This window comes from Schistocerca serialis, chromosome 2 (assembly GCF_023864345.2).
Source record: "Schistocerca serialis cubense isolate TAMUIC-IGC-003099 chromosome 2, iqSchSeri2.2, whole genome shotgun sequence".
Lineage (NCBI taxonomy): Eukaryota > Metazoa > Arthropoda > Insecta > Orthoptera > Acrididae > Schistocerca > Schistocerca serialis.
The window spans coordinates 382926864-382946812 of record NC_064639.1 but is presented as its reverse complement, the minus strand read 5'-3'; positions in this window follow the sequence as shown (position 1 = coordinate 382946812).

Here is a 19949-nt window from a genome sequence, read left to right as displayed (position 1 = left end):
AAGCACACACGTTTATACGCCGCTATCGATGGTGCACTGCCATGCGCAGCTCTTTCAACCCGCGGCTAGCTGGACGCATATGCATATTTCTAGTGTCTTTGGTCTACGGCGAGCATGAGACGCTTGCAGTGAGTAGCTTTGAACCTTGTCTTGATGTTATTCATTGGCGCTTGTGTCAGGCTTTGTTATCCTTAGCTACTTCGTCGTCAGTTGCGGTATTCAATTCACGAAGCTGCAGATCTGTTGGTAATATTGCTATATGCTTTTGGCGCAAGCAACGCATCAGAAATGTAGTGGGTTGCATTCTTGTAAGCCATCAGTCAAGAACACGCGTGTGGTACATGTCACGGTTACCTGCAATAAATCTTTTTCTTTTCGTTGCCATTCTAACTTAATATGGAACTTAGTTATTTGTGGATGGATTTGGAAATGTGCCTTCGTGGATAGGGATATGCATGCATTCGATTACCATTCGTCATCGTATTAGACATAAACCCTCTTTTATTCACTAAGAAATCAGTTTGACGTATCTTTTGATGTGATCCATTTCTTTTGCACTTAGTTTGAATTTCGATGCTGATCGGTAACCCTCAATGTAAATTTTCTTATTCTGTAAAAGTAGTGGTCTTCTTGATAGAGCGAGTTAACAGCATCTCTGGTATCAATCATCCCCTCCTGAAAGTCAAACCTGGGGGGAGATTACTGATTTTAATGGATCACCTCACCCTTTTCTTTTTTGCCTTGGCTGGACTCACAAACATCACTTTAACCTGACTAGTATGTACCCTAAGAGTTTTACCGCCAGCTACGTTCTTAACTAGCAGACTTACTGGAGTGTGCATCTTCAGAACCTCACATGAACCAACATGGCAAAAGACTGACAGAAATTTTGCCTGGTCCTTTGCTACGGGTCGAAAAATTATTTACAAAAACCTTGTCGCCAATCCTTAACGAGATTGACCTCCTATTGTCGTTGTATCTGAGAGCCTCCCACCTGTGTGTGAACCAAATATTAGGAGAATCCTTTCTAAAACCTTGTTCAGTGTCGAGAGAAGACTGATCGGCCGTTACTTATTAGGATTCGCCCGGTTCTTCCCTGGATTTAGCACTAGGATTATGATGATTTACTTCCAGTACTAAGTCCTGTTGTACAGAATGTTCTCAATCTGCGCGACGTGTTGGGAGGCTTCTACTAGAAGTCCTTTGACAGCTTAAAGTTGATATTGTCCCAGTGCTTTTCTGTCGCGGGGTCACACCCGTCTCTATATCTATAGAAGAGAAATGTCGCGGAGAGTAATTTGGAAAACCTCTGAATCGTCGAACACTCCATCCAGATTCAAAGTCAAGAAAAAGATCGTTGTTTGTATCTTGTCTACTTAACGATTTGATGGACTACTCACGATACTTGGGAAGATTGTGCTTTAACAATAGGCCGTTTGATAGCTAACTCATTTAGAGAAGAATAGGGTTGTTGCCTGTCTTTCAGCTGTTGACACTGTTAATTGCAGCAAAATTCCCTCTGCTTATCCAACATATTAAGGGGAACCAACCACAAACAGTTCTTATGAATGAGAAGGAGCGTGAATGTGCTACAGAATTACTCTGACTTGGGGAAGCATTACATTTAAAAGTGTTCTGCGTGCTGTGAAATTTCATTTAGTATAACTATATTTTAGCTTTCTGTCATCCGCACAGCGTACGTCCAACTACCTCGAGCCTGCTCAAGGTTTTTATATGGAAATCGTACATCGACTATTTTTTATAGCTTCTCTTTATTTTGCACTTTCATTGAACCTTTAATCTCGAGACTATTTTCATCCGGTTTTTCCACGACCCACAAGTTATTAATTTTTTTAAAGAATTATGTGCTCTCTCTCTCTCTCTCTCTCTCTCTCTCTCACACACACACACACACTCACTCACACACACACATTCAAGACTTCTTCCTGAATTCTACATCAATTTTTGCAAAGAAAAAGTTAACGTTTGCAGTGTTTCTTCTTAATCTTGGTCAAGCACATATCTTCTCACAATAATTCAACACAAGGTCTCACTTACCTAGTATCCTACCTGTGCTGATCCATGAAACGAAAACATTCGCAGAGTCCTTCGCTCCTGGCGCTCCCCCGCCTCTGTAACACATTGTCCTGCGCTGTGAATACAGTTTGTAAGGTTGATGCATTAATTTGTTCTGAAATCAGTGCTGATATTCGAGACCATAAAAGTGGGTTAAAAGCTGTGAGCTTTCTGAGGAAGTTAACCTTGCATTACTGCGCAACTTTTCACCAGGTATCCAGTCTAGCTTACCAAATTCCCAACCAGACTAACATTAATTATAATCTTTTAGTACTCATCTTACGATAACCGGTGATATATGTATAAAAAGACAACTTAAATAAAATGAAATAAATCAGTTTATATTTGGACATTTATTTTAACATTGATCATTGTTCCGTTAAAATTTCAGCATATCAAACCTGATTCATAACTAAACTGGTGCCTTATTTGGCATTGTGTAAACGTGAGTTTGTAATCTTACGGAACACATCAAATAGGGAGCCAAGATTGGGAGACTACATACAACACTGCATTCATAAAATAACACACGAAGAACGTTGAAACATATGCAAGAGGAAATTAACCACAACCAACCAATTCAATTTTCACCCAAAGAAGTTACGTTCGTAGCGTAATCCTGTCCGTCATGAAATTACCACACACTGGTATACTAAATTCATACTAACTCTCTGTGAAATCTTCCCGAAAAGAATATCTGAGGTCTACTTTCATGCTTACACCACATGCTTCACGTGGTCAACTTGGTTTACACAAAGAGTGTAACTCCACAATAATTTTGATAATTAAAATAAATTACATCGAAACGCAATTTACAAAAGAAAAACCTCGAACTGGTTACTATCGTCTTACTATTAACCTGATGGGTCAAACAATTGTATAAGCACGTGGTACTGGTCTCACAAAGTACACCCCACGTGGGTTGAACATAAAGAAAAGTTGCTATATTGAAAAATATTGTCAAGACGAGACGTTATAATCTCACGCACATTCGCATTTAAGACTGATGATCTTAGTTAGAGTTACTGATCACCATGTGGTTCCACTTTACTCACAAAGTAGTGACAAAGCAACTACCGGAAGATATTCTGAACTTCACACTCGAATTACACTGCGTTACAATTTTAGATAACATTAGATATTTTAGAGCTAAACCTGAAATAAAAGTGATTAAATTTTCGGTTAGGTTGAACTTAAGAAATCCATTGTCCTACGGACTTAGCAGACACGCGCTTAGCCGGAGATCTTACCACTTCAGACGCTTGCCACGGACAGACTGCCGTGGGTCCCTCTTGAGGGGTGCCTCACAAATACAAACGGAAGTGACCAGAGAGGCAGCTTCCTATACCAACATGACAAGGGACGGACAGGACCATACTAAGAATAGAAACCTCTTTGCTTCTAGAAAGCGTAGCTACCTGTTCCGACGTTGGTCCTACTGTTCTCTAGCAGACAGGCTTGTCTGCTACCATCAAGCATGCAACTAGAAATACATTTGCTCATTCATTCTTTCACACAGAAGGGAAGGGGGATGACAGTATCTTATCATATACAGTATATAAAAGAAAGCGGATGTAGGTTCCGTATGAGACTGTGTGACATGAAGTACATATAAACTGTGTTTTGAAGTGTAGTAGTGTGGCAGATCGTTCTTGTTTATGTGTAAAAGTAACACGTTTCACTGCTCAGTCTCCTCCCAGATAGTCAGAAACACCAGAGTAAATTTAGAAGAGGAATTTATGCCGTAAATGACAACAGATTTAAGAAATTAACATGAAGGGAATCCAACAGAGACCTTTCATAACCCCAACGCTCTGGGAAAAGACTGTGCAGGGAATTTTCTGGCCATGCTAGAACATTCCCAAGCAGTCTTCTCAACCCAACTTAAACCAGAAATGTAATGAAAAGGCAAAAGGTCAGCAGGTACTTGCTAAAACACAATAATTTCAAAACATCTTTAGAATCTACCAATTTCAAAGAGAAAAAAACAATGTGACACCTATTTAAAAGGTAGTCTAGACCTAATTCGGTCAGCAAGTAAAAACAATGGTCCCTGTGTCATTAATATGAAAACAATTTCTGGTTGTTACCCTTATGGAGTTCACCAGTATCTGCTCATTGCAAGAGCCAACTGATCACAGGAAAATTTATGACTGTTTATTAACAAGTAAAATGTATGAAAATAGCAAAGGTGCCACAGCAATTAAAAAAAAACATGAAATAACATCCGTATTATAAAGCACAATCCGCAAAAGCGAAAAAATGATAAGACAGAAAAAACATGTTTTACAAAAAATTCTATATCTTATAAAACTGATAATTTGTAGAATTAAAATAACTTTGTTGTACTGATTTAATCACTCTACTATATTTCAGTTAGTCAGCAAACAATGACCACTGTGTCATTATACTGAAACTACAATTAATTATGTGACTGTTACCCTTAAGGGGTTCCTCACTATAAATATGCCCCATGCAAAGGCTAATCGATCACAGTCCAATGAGAATGAATAGCTATCTGACTGATAAACGAAGAAATGCCACAGGAATGATTTTACGAAACAAAATATCACAAATCTAATACATCACACAAAAACAAACATTGAGAAATAAAACAGCTTTGAAAGTAGAGTAGTCAACGTCTAAAAAAATACCAATAAATAAAACACCTGCAAAATACAAGATTCAGTCTAATAAAAAAAACAGTAAATCGAACCCCTGCAAAATACACGATCAAAGTTTCTCTGAAAGAACACACGTATATGCATTGGACTAAGAACCGTATAATCACTGTTCACAGGCACACTCAGTAGTTCCACTGTTCTGAGGCACAATATAAGAAGGGGGGGGGGGGGGGGGGTTCGGCGCCGCAGCTGTCAGTAGGGATTTTTGTCCATGTGTTGCGTGCAATCCGGCCGTCTCTGCCCTCTCATGAAGTTTCTCTTGGTGGCCCGTGTCACGTATATCTCGATTTGGTTCCATGTTTGTGTTGTCAAATTCGTGCAGTATCCTCGTTTGACACGCCAGGTTGATATTCCTAGGCAAGGATGACAATGGCTCTTCTTTGTGCCACCCATAGCTACCAGAGAACATCGAACTACGATTTACTGTCGCTTGACAGTGGGCATCCGCCAGGAAATGTTGATAGGCATCGTTGAAGTCTGACAGTTTCTCTGGACATTATGTGATGTGCCAAAAGGCTCCACGCCCCTTGTGTTGTTAAATTCTTGAGTTATCCTCAATTGGCTCGCCAGTTTCATATTCCTGGGCAAGGATGACACTTAGTGGCTCTTCTTTGTGCCATCCTTAGCAACCGGAGAACACCGAACCATGATTTACTGTCGCTTGACAATGGGCTTCCGCCAAGAAATGTTGATAGTCGTCGTTGACATCTGCAAGTTTCTCTGGACAGTACCTGTCAAAAGGCTCCACGCCCCTTTATCCCCTGTCTTCTGTCGTTTCACCGGGGCCGTCTCGTCACGGTTGTGTGCGTGTGGTGCGTTACTAGGAGATGGATTTCCGCACGGAGGACCGCTCGGCCATCTCAGGTCATCGCCTCCATGAAGGGTCGCACTGGTGCGGCCGGCCATTACCTCCGGGTGCAAGGGAAAGTGTTTGCCCCGCAGCCCTTCTTTTGTTGGCGAGCGTGCTCCAGAAGTGGCCCGGCTGACAGTGTGTCCTGCTGGGAAACCCACCTGTTAACACCTAGTCCTCCTCCTCGCTGCTCCCGCTGTCTCGTAAGAGTTTAGCCGGTTCGTTTTCACCTTCTCAACTGCATTCACAGAAATTGTTCATCATAGTTATGTGATTACAAAATGTCATACATAATACCACTTAGTATTGCCTTTCAAAATTTTTAAGAACAAAAGTGAGACTTAATTTTTTTTAATAAAATAAGTTAGATGAAACGACATTATAAAAATAAAAGTTAAATGACTTGACAATATAAAAAAATAAAAGTGAAATGACTTGACAGTATAAAAATAAAAATTAAATGAACTGACAATATAATATCTAAATCCACATCACTAATGTGGTATGCTTCAAATTTAAACAATTCAAACGCTACCTATTAATTCACTAAAATGAATATGATTATGCCTTGTGCAAGTATAGGTCAGGACAGCATAGGGTTCACATGTTATTTATACACACACGTGCACACCTTTTGTCTATACTACAAACTAACTACCCATAAACATGTATTACTCAAAATTCTACTTCAATCCACTACTAGTTAACCCAACAAGCTACTTCAATGCTACTTCAACACAGTGTATATACCACTGCAACATTGTTCTAATTCGTCCTCTTCTTGACGCTCGCGGCATACGTCTTGTCACAAGATAAATATGGAGAAACGTTCCATAAACATACATAGTAAAAAGAACAATGGTTATTTGCACATCAAAACATTTATACCAGTTCACACACCTGAAAAGAGACTCGCAGTTATACATTAATCAGAATCATCTGTTTATACATAAAAAAGTAAGACACTTTCATCTCAAATTACGTTATTACAAGAATTAACCAGACAGATGACTCTGAGAAGGGTCAAAATATTTTCGTCACACAGGTTATACTAGATTTTCTTACCCATTTTGCTCCAATTTCGTTCCTTCTTTAAGTTACCTTTCGCTTCCAAATCAGTTATTTCGCCTGTGGTGGTTATTCTGGATTCATTTCTCATGAATGGCAAAATTGTGGTCTCCTCTATTCTTAAACCAAGCTTTCCTTCGGTCCCATAATCTAAATTATTTAATCTTCCTCTACCTTCAAGAGGGACATTTCTGCAGTTCAACTCATATAGGCTGCAGTGCATTCCGCACCAGCGAAAACAGTAAGCTGTAATGCTCATAGCAGCAGCGAAACACATAAACGTCACTTTTCTAGGACAAGTATTAAAGCAGAATAATTTTTCAGGCTCTGGCTCAACATCAGTCAAGACTACAAAAAGGATCCATATTAGCGTTCCATTCTCCATTTGCTGGAAAACTGCTCGTCATTTGACTGCCATAATACTATTTCAGGGCCACGTAAATTATACAAACCACAACTCTTCTTTCACCTTGAAGGGAATCAATTTACCTACGAAATCCACAGACAGCACTTTATGTACTCAGCTATAAAGAACAAAAAAGACATATATCATCAATATTAACATATTAGCGTATATTGGGAAGCCATTTGTTAAACAATCGCATTATAGCATCCTGTTTTCAAGATTCCCAACTTACTCATTCCTTTCTCAGAGTTCTCCTATCTTACAACATTCATACAGCACGCATACTATAGTAAGAGATCCCCATTTATACTGACAGATATAGATTGGTTTGTTTTCGGGAAGGAGACCAGACAGCGAGGTCATCGGTCTCATCCGATTAGGGAAGGACGGGGAAGGAAGTCGGCCGTGCCCTTTGAAAGGAACCATCCCGGCATTTGCCTGGAGCGATTTAGGGAAATCACGGAAAACCTAAATCAGGACGGCCGGACGCGGGATTGAACCGTCGTCCTCCCGAAGGCGAGTCCAGTGTTTAACCACTGCGCCACCTCGCTCGGTGACAGATATAGAATAGTAATAGATAGATAGTAGCACTGAAAGCAGAAAATCGGAAACTAGGCTACTAACAGCTGGGGACCTGGGTTTTCCAGACCCATAATACCCACAGATCGGATATTCCCCTGAGTTTTGCATTAATTCAACACAGATCTTGCTTCTCTCAGGAGCGACTCTTTTCAATTTACACAAAAAAACCATAAACAGCATTTCACTCGTTCACAAAGAAACCTTTTATCTTCACATTTGAACCAACCTAAATCCTAATTGCAAAAGGAAAGAAAAAAACTGAAAACATCACTTCAATTAATCACATAGAAACATCTTTATGATTATTTTTATCAACATATTATTCAAAATGCATATGTCACAAATGTAAACCAATCAATTCATTCTCCTCTCTATACACCCTATGTACTCATTTGCCATGTCACTCATTTGTTCCGATTGGGCGCCTTCTCCACTGATCATTTGTCATTGCCGGTTTTGTTCATTTCCATTTGCTGGGTTATGTCTTGGGTTAGCCGGCCGAATTTCAACATCATGTGGTGCTCCGCCTACAATCCTATTCCCACAGTGTTCACCGTAGTTGCCGTACCTGTTGCGTTCACGATCCTGTCCGCGTCCTCGATCATTTCCGTTGTTCCACCTGTGTTCGCGACTGTTACCCCAGTTTCTATACGGCCGGTCCCGATTATTGTTCCGTTCGCGTCGCGACGACCAGTCACGCCGTTGATTAGTACTACGGCCACGACTGCGATCGCGCTGCTGTGCCCCGTAATAACTTTGTGCCTGATTAGGCGGGCATTCTCCTATATTGTATTCCAACTCTTGGAGAAGTGTCTTAAACGTTTCCACGTCCTCTTTGCATCGTCCCGCAAGAATGACGTGGCGCAAGTGCAACGGCAATTTGGTGATGCATATCCTAATTAGTTCCGCAGGCCCGTATGGGTCGTATAGAAATTGATTTGCCTGCAGCATGTGATAGAATAGGCGTGTTGGGCTGCCAAAACCAGACTGGTTCAAATTTGGCAGCATAATTATGCCATGCTTGACCCTATCTTGTGCCGCTTCCGACCAATAGACGGACGGAAAGGCTTGTCGAAACTCCCGAGTGGAGTTGCAGTGACACGCTGCCGACCTCATGCGAATCACTGGTTCGCCTTCCAAATAGCCACACATATATTCTACCTTATGCGAACTTGCCCAGTCTAGGGGGAAGACAGAACTCAAATTGCTCAAGCCATGCTCGTGGATGTATTCCTTTTTGCGAATTTCGAAATATCTCAAACTTTCTCACCGTAAGGAAATGTTTGAAATCAAATCCCCACATTTCCTCCTGGCGAGGCCCTTGAATGTTTCTATTTTTCTCATGTCTGCCCCTCAAAATACATTCTTCCCTGTCGTCAAAATCTCCCTCGTGGCCGGAGTCCTTCTCTGCACTGTTCGTATGGCTATTTTTAGTGCTATTGGCGAGTTCGGAATCACACCCCATGCGGCTTTCCAGATGCGCCACGCGTTCTTGTATTTCGCACTTCTTCGGTCTCTGTGACTGCTGTCGGTGTAGTATTGTTATCGCTCTCCGTCACCTTCATCGTGCCTACGATGTCCGCTAATGCCGCAATCTTATCACGTATTTGTCTGTTGTCCTCCGCCCCAGTCTGCTTCAATTGTTCTACTTGCTGTTTGAGTGCGTAAATCGCTTGACTGTTGTTCGTTACTGTGTTGCTAACGGACGCGGGACAATGCGTTTCCGCCTCCTGAACCTTGGAGAGTGCCTCCTGGCATTCCCTTTGGCATTCTTCTCTCAGCACTTGGAAATTCCTAAGTAGCTGTTCCTCGCTCTCTTTCGATTCCGCATCGCGCCTCCGCTTGCCCTGTTCTAAGGCTTGCAGACGATCATCGATTTGTTCAAATGTACGGCCTAATTCTTTCATAATATCACTTTTTATTTCACTTGCCAGATTGTTTATTCTTTGTGAGATATCATCGGACACTCTCTGCATCGACTTGTCGACTTTATTTGTCTGCTGGATTAGTTTTTCGTCTATTTTTTCGCCTAGCTTGCGGATCGATTTTTCAGATTTCTGCGTCATTTGTTCACCTAGCTCTCGGATCGATTTTTGAGATTTTTGCATCATTTGATCGCCTAACTCTCGTATCGATTTTTCAGATTTCTCTGCGTTTTCTTTATTTTGTTGGAATAAGGCTTTCATGAGTTCTGTCAAATCAGTTTGGTTAGTTGGAGGCAAATTAATTTCTGGCTCTGATGTGAGTCCGTTCGTCCTGTTTTGCATTTCTTCTGAAGTGTTCCCCATTGCAATTTTCGGAACTGTCCGACGCGTTAATATTCGAAATCAAATTATCCCCTTGGTCCATGTTGTTTAAGTTGTTGGACCGCCTACTTTTAGCTTGGTTACGTGTCTGCATTAGTTCAATTTATACCCGGTACGCAACACACTAATCAGAATAAATGTATCCCCCAAAAATCACGACAGTCACACGAAAGGTACCCAACCTAGTACGCACTTTTTCACACGCAAAACAAATTTATGTCTTTGATCGAAGTCAGTCCAATTTACAAGCGAAAAAAAAAATACACACACACATAAAACACACAAATATAGAAAACAAAACAAGACAAACAACACAACGCCGCTCAACAACGCCGTGAATGTTTTGAAAGTCTGCTCAGAAACAACGCAGAATTTGTTTGAGCGCTGCAGGCAAAAAAAATTAAGATTATACAACGCTCGCAATCTAACGTTTCAGAGATTCCAGAGTCTAGCGGAATCACATAACAGGGTCGTCATGTGTAAGGTTGTTGCATTAATTTGTTCTGAAAGCGGTGCTGATATTCAAGACCATAAAAGTGGGTTAAACTGTGAGCTTTCTGAGGAAGTTAACCTTGCATTACTTCGCAATTGTTTCACCAGGTATCCAGTCTAGCTTACCAAATTCCCAACCAGACTAACATTAATTATAATCTTTTAGTACTCACCTTACGATAACCGGTGATATATATATATAAAAAGACAACTTACATAAAACGAAATAAATCAGTTTATATTTGGACATTTATTTTAACATTGATCATTGTTCCGTTAAAATTTCAGCATATCAAACTTGATTCATAACTAAACTGGTGCCTTATTTAGGATTGTGTATACGTGAGTTTGTAATCTTACGGAACACATCAAATAGGGAGCCAAGATTGGGAGACTACATACAACACTGCATTCATAAAATAACACACGAAGAACGTTGAAACATATGCAAGAGGAAATTAACCACAACCAACCAATTCAATTTTCACCCAAAGAAGTTACGTTCGTAGCGTAATCCTGTCCGTCATGAAATTACCACACACTGGTATACTAAATTCATACTAACTCTCTGTGAAATCTTCCCGAAAAGAATATCTGAGGTCTACTTTGATGCTTACACCACATGCTTCACGTGGCCAACTTGGTTTACACAAAGAGTGTAACTCCACAATAATTTTGATAGTTAAAACAAATTACATCGAAATGCAATTTACAAAAGAAAAACCTCGAACTGGTTACTATCGTCTTACTATTAACCTGATGGGTCAAACAATTGTATAAGCACGTGGTACTGGTCTCACAAAGTACACCCCACGTGGGTTGAACATAAAGAAAAGTTGCTATATTGAAAAATATTGTCAAGACGAGACGTTATAATCTCACGCACATTCGCATTTAAGATTGATGATCTTAGTTAGAGTTACTGATCAACACGTGGTTCCACTTTACTCACAAAGTAGTGACAAAGCAACCACCGGAAGATATTCTGAACTTCACACTCGAATTACACTGCGTTACAATTTTAGATAACATTAGATATTTTAGAGCTAAACCTGAAATAAAAGTGATTAAATTTTCGGTTAGGTTGAACTTAAGAAAGCCATTGTCCTACGGACTTAGCAGACACGCGCTTAGCCGGAGATCTTACCACTTCAGACGCTTGCCACGGACAGACTGCCGTGGGTCCCTCTTGAGGGGTGCCTCACAAATACAAACGGAAGTGACCAGAGAGGCAGCTTCCTATACCAACATGACAAGGGACGGACAGGACCATACTAAGAATAGAAACCTCTTTGCTTCTAGAAAGCGTAGCTACCTGTTCCGACGTTGGTCCTACTGTTCTCTAGCAGACGGGCTTGTCTGCTACCATCAAGCATGCAACTAGAAATACATTTGCTCATTCATTCTTTCACACAGAAGGGAAGGCGGATGACAGTATCTTATCATATGCGGATGTAGATTCCGTATGAGAATGTGTGACATGAATTACATGTAAACTGTGTTTTAAAGTGTAGTAGTGTGGCAGATCGTTCTTGTTTATGTGTAAAAGTAACACGTTTCACTGCTCGGTCTCCTCCCAGATAGTCAGAAACACCACAGTAAATTTAGAAGAGGAATTTATGCCGTAAATGACAACAGATTTAAGAAATTAACATGAAGGGAATCCAACAGAGACCTTTCAAGTCCTTTGTCCTACAGCATTTAAAAAATCTCAGCCTCTTCTTCTCTCAACCTCATAACTTTCCCCTGAAGAATCAGAAATGGTGTAAAGTTGACGTAAGTCGCGCGTAGGATCTAGAAACTGGAATACCGTTATTGCGTTGTGTTAGTGATCGCAGATGCCATAACATAACACGGTATGTTATTACAATAAATGCGTCCAGTTCGTACCACATACTTGATTTTTTGCTTGTAGAAAACACTAATAAAATTCTGATGCTAGTTGTCTGCCTAAACAGCTAGGTCACAAACTGATAATGGACAGGGAAACCCATCGCCAATAGAACAAGGCAATGTGGCCACTGCCGTGGACCACAGTCCTCAACCTATCACGACTGTCGATGAGAACGTCTTCTCTTTCCGCCACTCACGAGGAGCCAGGAACAAGTCTCTCTTTCGAGCTATATCGTCTCCAGACTGGATCTAGCAACGAGTGTTTGTGCCAGCCAGTCAGAGGCGGTATTCCTTCCGCCCTAGTTTAGCTTTTAATATTATTTTACAGCAGATGCAGTTTTTAAAAACAAATAGTCTCTCCAGATGACTCGTGCGTAACGAAGCAGCTTCTGCTACACGTGTTAAATCTTTTACTTATGCCGTATAGTATACAGGGCGTACACAATTAAATGCAGGGCTAGCATTCATTGTCTTAGAATTTCTGATGTACTCCAGTATTTTAGGCATGCAGGGCAAAATTATATCCAAGTATTGATAAAAATGGCTGTAAATTAAATAAATGTAATACTCAAATAACACATGGGCCAGACTTTTTTGAAGTTCTGGCATGAACAGTTGCACATCCAGGAGCAGCAACAAAAGCTGCTGTAGAGCAGATGTAGGAGCCACTCAAACAGGATGCGGAATTGGCCCACTCCCACGCCATTCTGATTGGGTGGGTGGGGGGGAGGGATAATCCTGTTACACAGCTCCCAGTGCCCCATGGCGTTTGACAGACGACTTTGCCTTCTGCTCAGCTGCCGTGTGTTGACAACGTTGGCATTTCCAGTGCGGTGATGTCATTGTGCTGCCACTTTAGGATCACGCCGAGCTCGTAAGGTACAAGAAAGTCAAAACATCGTGAGTGCTGCTCGCTTTTTTTCTGATTGCTGGCATTGTTCTCCTCCTGCATCTGTTTCTCCCCAATGATCAAATTGGCGATCCTGTCCCGATTGCATATTAGGCAGTATCGCAAGCACGTAGGTGCCATGTGTGGGGTATGCCATAACATATGCCAATTGCCATCGGTTTGTGGCAGTCCAATTATCATTGGTTTGTGGCAGTTGGTGAGCCACGGTACAGTCGTTGGATCCCCAGCGTTTTCGTTGGGCCCCACAAGCATGGACCCAGCGTATTCTTCTGACGTTAGTCATGCATGGGCCACCGACTGAGTTTCAAGTAGACACGGGGGCAACTGTCAGCTTAACTGTAAACACTTACAGACTGTACTGTAAACACGTACAGACTCTTGAACTGCCGCGCATTGCAATGACCATTATGTCAAGCAGTATCTTATATTAAAGAATGTATTCATCTCTGGTGGCAATTTTTTGCCTCAGCACATTATAAGAATGTGAATGGTAGCTTGTCATTAGTCAATGATTCAACGTTGCCGTAAAATTTTTTAGGTAAGACACTTTTTCTCCTTTTTGGATTCAACGCCGTTAGCAAAATCTGAATACAGTAGTGCCACAATCGGCTGACTTCCAAGATTTGGACTCTTTAATATAGTCGCAAGGCCAGCTGTTTGACAATACCTTAGATCAGGCAGCAAATTTCGAGGCTCGTCTCTCTTCAGCCGTCAGCAATATTTCAATTTTTTCGCACCCGCCCCATTTCCTTGGCCACGGCCGGCCGGTGTGGCCGAGCGGTTCTAGGCGCTTCAGTCTGGAACCGCGCGACCGCTACGGTCGATGTTTCGAATCCTGCCTCGGGCTTGGATGTGTGTGATGTCCTTAGGTTAGTTAGGTTTAAGCAGTTCTAAGTTCTAGGGGACTGATGACCTCAGATGTTAAGTCCCACAGTGCTCAGAGCCATTTTGAACCTTGGCCACGTGCGACAAGGCCAAGGCCGAGTTACAAGGAATTCGGCGTTGTTGCTTCTATTTCGTCTAGTCGCTGGGCCACGCCTTTGTCGATGATTCAGCTGCCAACAAATTTTGCCTTGCGCCTTTGCAGCGATTTAAATCATACACAGGACATCGACTCGTATCACACACTGCTCCTAGGAAAAATTTTGGCAAATTTGTCGGGGGGGGGGGGGGGAGGGGGAGGGTGGACGGGAGGCAGCATTTGTCTCCCATCAACTTACGTGACGTATACCTGCAGTTGCCACTTCTTAACGTTTCTTAGTGCTCAACACCCCCTTTGAGCCTTAATGGTTTCATTGTTGCCCACTGGAACTTGATCTGTCTTATGAATATTTGTAGCATTTGATTTAGTACACTCGCTGTTGTATCAACTACTTCTGTGACATCCGGGTCATGATTTTCAAGTGTGAGGAATATCTGCGACATCTTCAGGCGGTTTTCCGACGCTTTCTGGAAAATAGCAATCGTTTCAAATCGGAAAATGTAGTATTTCCGATGTGTAACGATAGTTTTTCCCCAAAGGTTCATTTTTTTTGGAAATGTGCACGGAAAAGATAGTCTTGTCCATAACGATGAGCGCGTAAATGCCATCGTCAACCTGCTGGCGCCAAGAACCTGAAGAAGCTACAACCCCTTCTGAGCAAAATTTCTTGTTATACTTCATTCCCCAGGAATCACACGTCTGCCATCCCCTTAATTGGCATCACCAAAAGAGCTTCAAAATCGTGTGGTCTGTAGACTATCAACGGACTTTTCAGCCCCTCAAGCATTGTTTTTCCAATCTCCCTGTTTGGTTTATTGTACACTGGATAAAGCATTAAACATGCCAACGGCCTTGCCGCAGTGGTAATATCGATTACCGTCGGACCACCGAAGTTAAGCGCTGTCGGGCTGGGCTACCACTTGGATGGGTGACCATCCGGTCTGCCTTGTGCTGTTGGCAAGCGGGATGCACTCAGGCCTTGCGAGGCAAACTGAGGAGCGACTTGATGGAGAACTAGCGGCTCCAGTCTGGGAAACTGACATACGGCAGGGAGGGCGGTGTGCTGACCACATGCCCCTCCATATCCGCATCCAGTGACGCCTATGGGCTGAGGATGACACGGCGACCCGTCGGTACCGTTGGGCCTTCATGGCCTGTTCGGGAGAAGTTTAGTTTTTTAAAGCATTAACCATAGCCACCAAAGTGTCCAGCATGGTATGGGTGCGGTCCTGTAACATTGGAACCTAGGTGACTTCAAGCAGCCTTTTGTTTAAGCGTAGAAGATATTTTCAGTGGTACAATATAACTATTTACAGTCGGGAAAGGAGGCATTCAGCCATTATTTTTGACATTAAAACGTTTCATATTTTTCTGTATACAAAGGAGTTCCTACTCTTCACTGACCACAGGCCACTAATTTTATTATTCCACTCTTGTTCTAAGTTATTGAAAAGACCCGTTTGTTAGAGCACTTTCTCACGAAAGGCAAAGGTTCCGAGTTCGAGTCTCGGCCCGGCCCACAGCGTTAATCTGCCAGGAAGTTTCATACCAGTGCACACTCCGCTGCAGTATGAAAATTTCATTCTGATGAGCTGCCTAGTTTACCAGCCACTTACTGGGGGACGCTAGATAATGGGTGGTGTCCGATGGAATGTTTCCAGTGGCTCTACGATCTCTTGCATTTGTTGTACTCCGAGTCACATGCCTCAGTCTGTCGTGGCCTGCTGTGTTTTCCTGGCGGAGCTACCATTGGGCTCGTTCTCACAGCCAGCTGAAGAGGTGGCTGCAATGTGTAGTGGGGGGCAAAAAAGGATGGCATTTGTTTGTGATGATAGTGGCGGTCTACCAAATGTTGATTCTGTGTACTACGTAAATGAAGTACTAAATGGTAGGATTATTGGCTATATTGGAAGCATTGGTAGGGAAACCAACATAAATCAATGAATAAGAGCCCAAGACTCCTCTTTACTTTTTATTTGTTTGGTTGTTTTGCAAATAATTAGAACCACTCATCATTCAGTATTAGTCCATTGGGTATTTCATATCCATACAGAATATAAATTGCATTTTCTAAGGAATAAAAATGAACTGATAGTGTAACTTCTGCACTCTTATATAACCAAAGCATTTAGTTTGAAACAAGTACAAAGTACTCAACAGAATGTTCTTCATCATGATTAGAGGCAAGCGTTTCCTGTATCATTGATAAATGTGAAAACTATTGATAACAGAAACGTGTTTTAAATAAGTTTGATGAACCACTGCAGTTATGGTTGAATAATTATATTTGTGTTCTTTTTTCTTTTTTTTACCTTCTTGTGAAGGAAAATAGGTTTTCTAGCGTTATATGATAAATTTGTTTTGTTTTCTTTATTTTTACATCAACATCTCTCTGTTTCACCTTACGAACCAACATTTTTTGAATAAAACATGAATTAAACATTGACAATTTCAGTATTTGCTATAAATACTGTTTGCTTGTAAGTAAGAGACAGGAGGACAACTCTGTAGAACAATAACGTTCTGTAGGCTAGCCGGCCGTTTATATATCATCAGCCAGTTTGTAGACGGTTTACTGCTTATGGTTTTTAGGGCTATCTGGTATGACACTGCTTGCATTCGTAAAGAAAACGATAGGTACGAACACATCTGACGCACAGGTAACGCGGATACAACCTTAACTGACCAAATCTACTAGGAAAACTACCGTAGTCTACGCTTGTTTACGGTAGCCTACTACGGTTTTCCAGCTCTATTCGTGATGGATGTTGAACGGAACCAGCTGACTCGTCAATGTACTCCGTGACCTGTTGGACCCGCATGGCGCCGTTTCTGCACCAGCTGGGCCATGGTTCTGGTCATGGCGTTTTCCCCGTAGGACGTTCTCGATTGTGGCAATACGCACACCCGCTGCTGCTCCCACTCCACCCTCCACCGTACTACTTTAGCCCTCCTTTTCCCACTCGCCATGGATGAGTCGTCGCCCCACCGATGCCGGCGGACCAGCCGTTGTGCCAGTCCCGCAATGTTCCGCTTTATCTGTGAGCCCTATGAGGCTCACAAGACCTCTAAACACAACTTTTTATGTCAGCCAGTTATGGCTCACGCGGCTCACAGTACAGTGTATACGTCAACAAAATATGGCTCACATGGATGTCATGGATGGCGTGTGCAGATCATTGTACGGGCAGTACCGCTGTCCCAGGTGGTTACCTGCAGGCGGCGATTAGCCGCTCCCTTCAGTTTTGTGCTGACATCGACTAACTTGGACCTACCCTCTGCATCGTGCTGTGCTTCTTGTTCTCCGTGATACCTGTTCAGAGATTCACGCTGGTCACATTTTGTGCTTCACCCTGAGCGTGTCTCTACGCGGCGTTCGGACTCTCTGCCCCATTGAATGAGCTGCACATCGAATTTGTTTTCCTCTTACGGGGTCCAGCTCCCTGGCTTTCGCAGTCGAGCCATCGCTGGCTACAGCAGTTATATTTCTCACGCCGGGTTCTATAGAACTAATACATCAGAAATGTAATCGGGTATCGACAAGTTGGTTACAAATTAATAACATGAAAGATGTATACTTACTACGTCTTATAGGTACCAGCACAGCGTGACGGATTGCCGTCCTACAGGCCCAGGTTTGATTCACAGCTGGGTCGGGGATTTTCTCCGCTCGGGGCCTGGGTGTTGTGCTGTCTTCATCATCATTTCATCCCCATCCGGCGCGCAGGTCGCCCAATGTGGCGTCGAATGTAATAAGACCTGCACCAAGGCGGTCGGACCTGCCCCGCAAGGGGCCTCCCGGCCAATGCGCCAAACGCTCATTTCCATTTCCATAGGTACCAGCAGAAGCTATAGGTTAGAAGATCTGCATTTATAAATGCAATATTTATAATTTAGTGAACAGTAACTTCGTCACGTTTGACTAGTAGCCTTTTACTGAAGCGTGTAATGCGCTGAATAGCATTCCGAAGTAGTTCAGTAGCCCTATGATAAAATGAAGAACAAGCGGTAGCTTACATCTTAATGTTCTCCAATGGGTAATATTATCCGATCAGTGAAAGTTAAAAGTTTGTTTCTTCATGGTGCCCGAGGAGGAATGGTCAATATTCAGGAATATGACAGGACCGCTCATTTCAAGAAAAAATTTCGTATGAACATATTCCCTACTGCCGAATGGTTTCTGAGATAGAACACATTTAACGTCAGTTTTGTACGTTCTTGAATAACTCGTAAAACCGTGCTCTCTACTGAAACGTGTCGCAGTGAGAAGTTAAACTACATTAAATTTATTACAAACGAGGTGTTACTCATTATTTCTCTAGCTTGAAGAAAGCTAGAGAATACTGAAAATCTCGGACCACACATATGTACTGTAGATTTGTGATGAAAAGTATCCGGACACTTGGCTGAAATGACTTACAAGTTCGTGGCGCTGGAATTCAGTATGGTGTTGGCCCCCTCTTAGCCTTGATGACAGCTTCCATTCTCGGAGGTATACGTTTAATCAGGTTTCTTGGGGAATGGCCGCCCATTCTTCACGGAGTGCTGCACTGAGGAGAGGTATCGATGTCGGTCGGTGAGGCCTGGCATCCCAGAGGTGTTCTATATGATTGAGGTCAGGATTTCGTGCAGGCCAGTCCATTACAGGGATGTTATTGTCGTGTAACCACTCCGCCACAGGCCGTGCATTATGAACAGGGGCTCGATCCTGCTGAAAGATGCAATCTCCATCACTGAATTTTTGTAGGCCTGTGCTGTGATAGTGCCAAGCAAAACAACAAAGGTTGCAAGCCCCCGCCATAAAAAGACGACCACAGCCTAATACCACCGCCTCCGAATTTTACTGTTGCAACTAGACACGCTGGCAAATGACGTTCACGGAGCATTCAACGTACCCACACCCTGCCATCAGATCGCCACATTGTGTACCGTGATTCGTCAGTCCACACAACGTTTTTCCACTATTCAATCGTCCAATGTTTACGCTCCTTACACCAAGCGAGACGTCGTTTGGCATTATAGGCGTGGTGTGTGGCTTATGAGCAGCTGCTCGACCATGAAATCCAAGTTTTCTTACCTCCCGCTTGACTGTCACAGTACTTGCAGTGGATCCTGATGCAGTTTGGAATTCCTGTGTGATGGTCTGGATAGATGTGTGCCTATTACACATTACGACCGTCTTCAACTGTCGGCGGTCTCTGTCAGTCAACAGACTAGGTCAGCCTGTACGTTTTTGTGTTGTACGTGTCCCTTCACGTTTCCACTTGACTATCACATCGGAAACAGTTGACGTAGCAGTGTGGAAATCTCGCGTACAGACGTATGACACAAGTGACACCAAATCACCTGACCACGTTCGAAGTCCGTGAGTTCCACGGAGCGCCCCATTCTGCTCTCTCACGATGTCTAATGATTACTGAGGTCGCTGATATGGAGTACTTGGCAGTAAGTGGCAGCATAATGCACTTAATATGAAAAACGTAAGATTTTGGGGGTGTCCAGCAACTTTTGATCACGTAGTGAAATTTTTGTAGGTCAGTTTGAGGTAATTTCCGGACATGACAGACCACACGCGCCCCATACCAAAGTGTCTGTCTCTGGTTCCTCTACACTACCGTGGTGCGTTGTAAATAAAGACAATATATTGAATAATACAGAAAACAAATAACAGTGTACATGAAAACAATAGGTTCTTGCTCG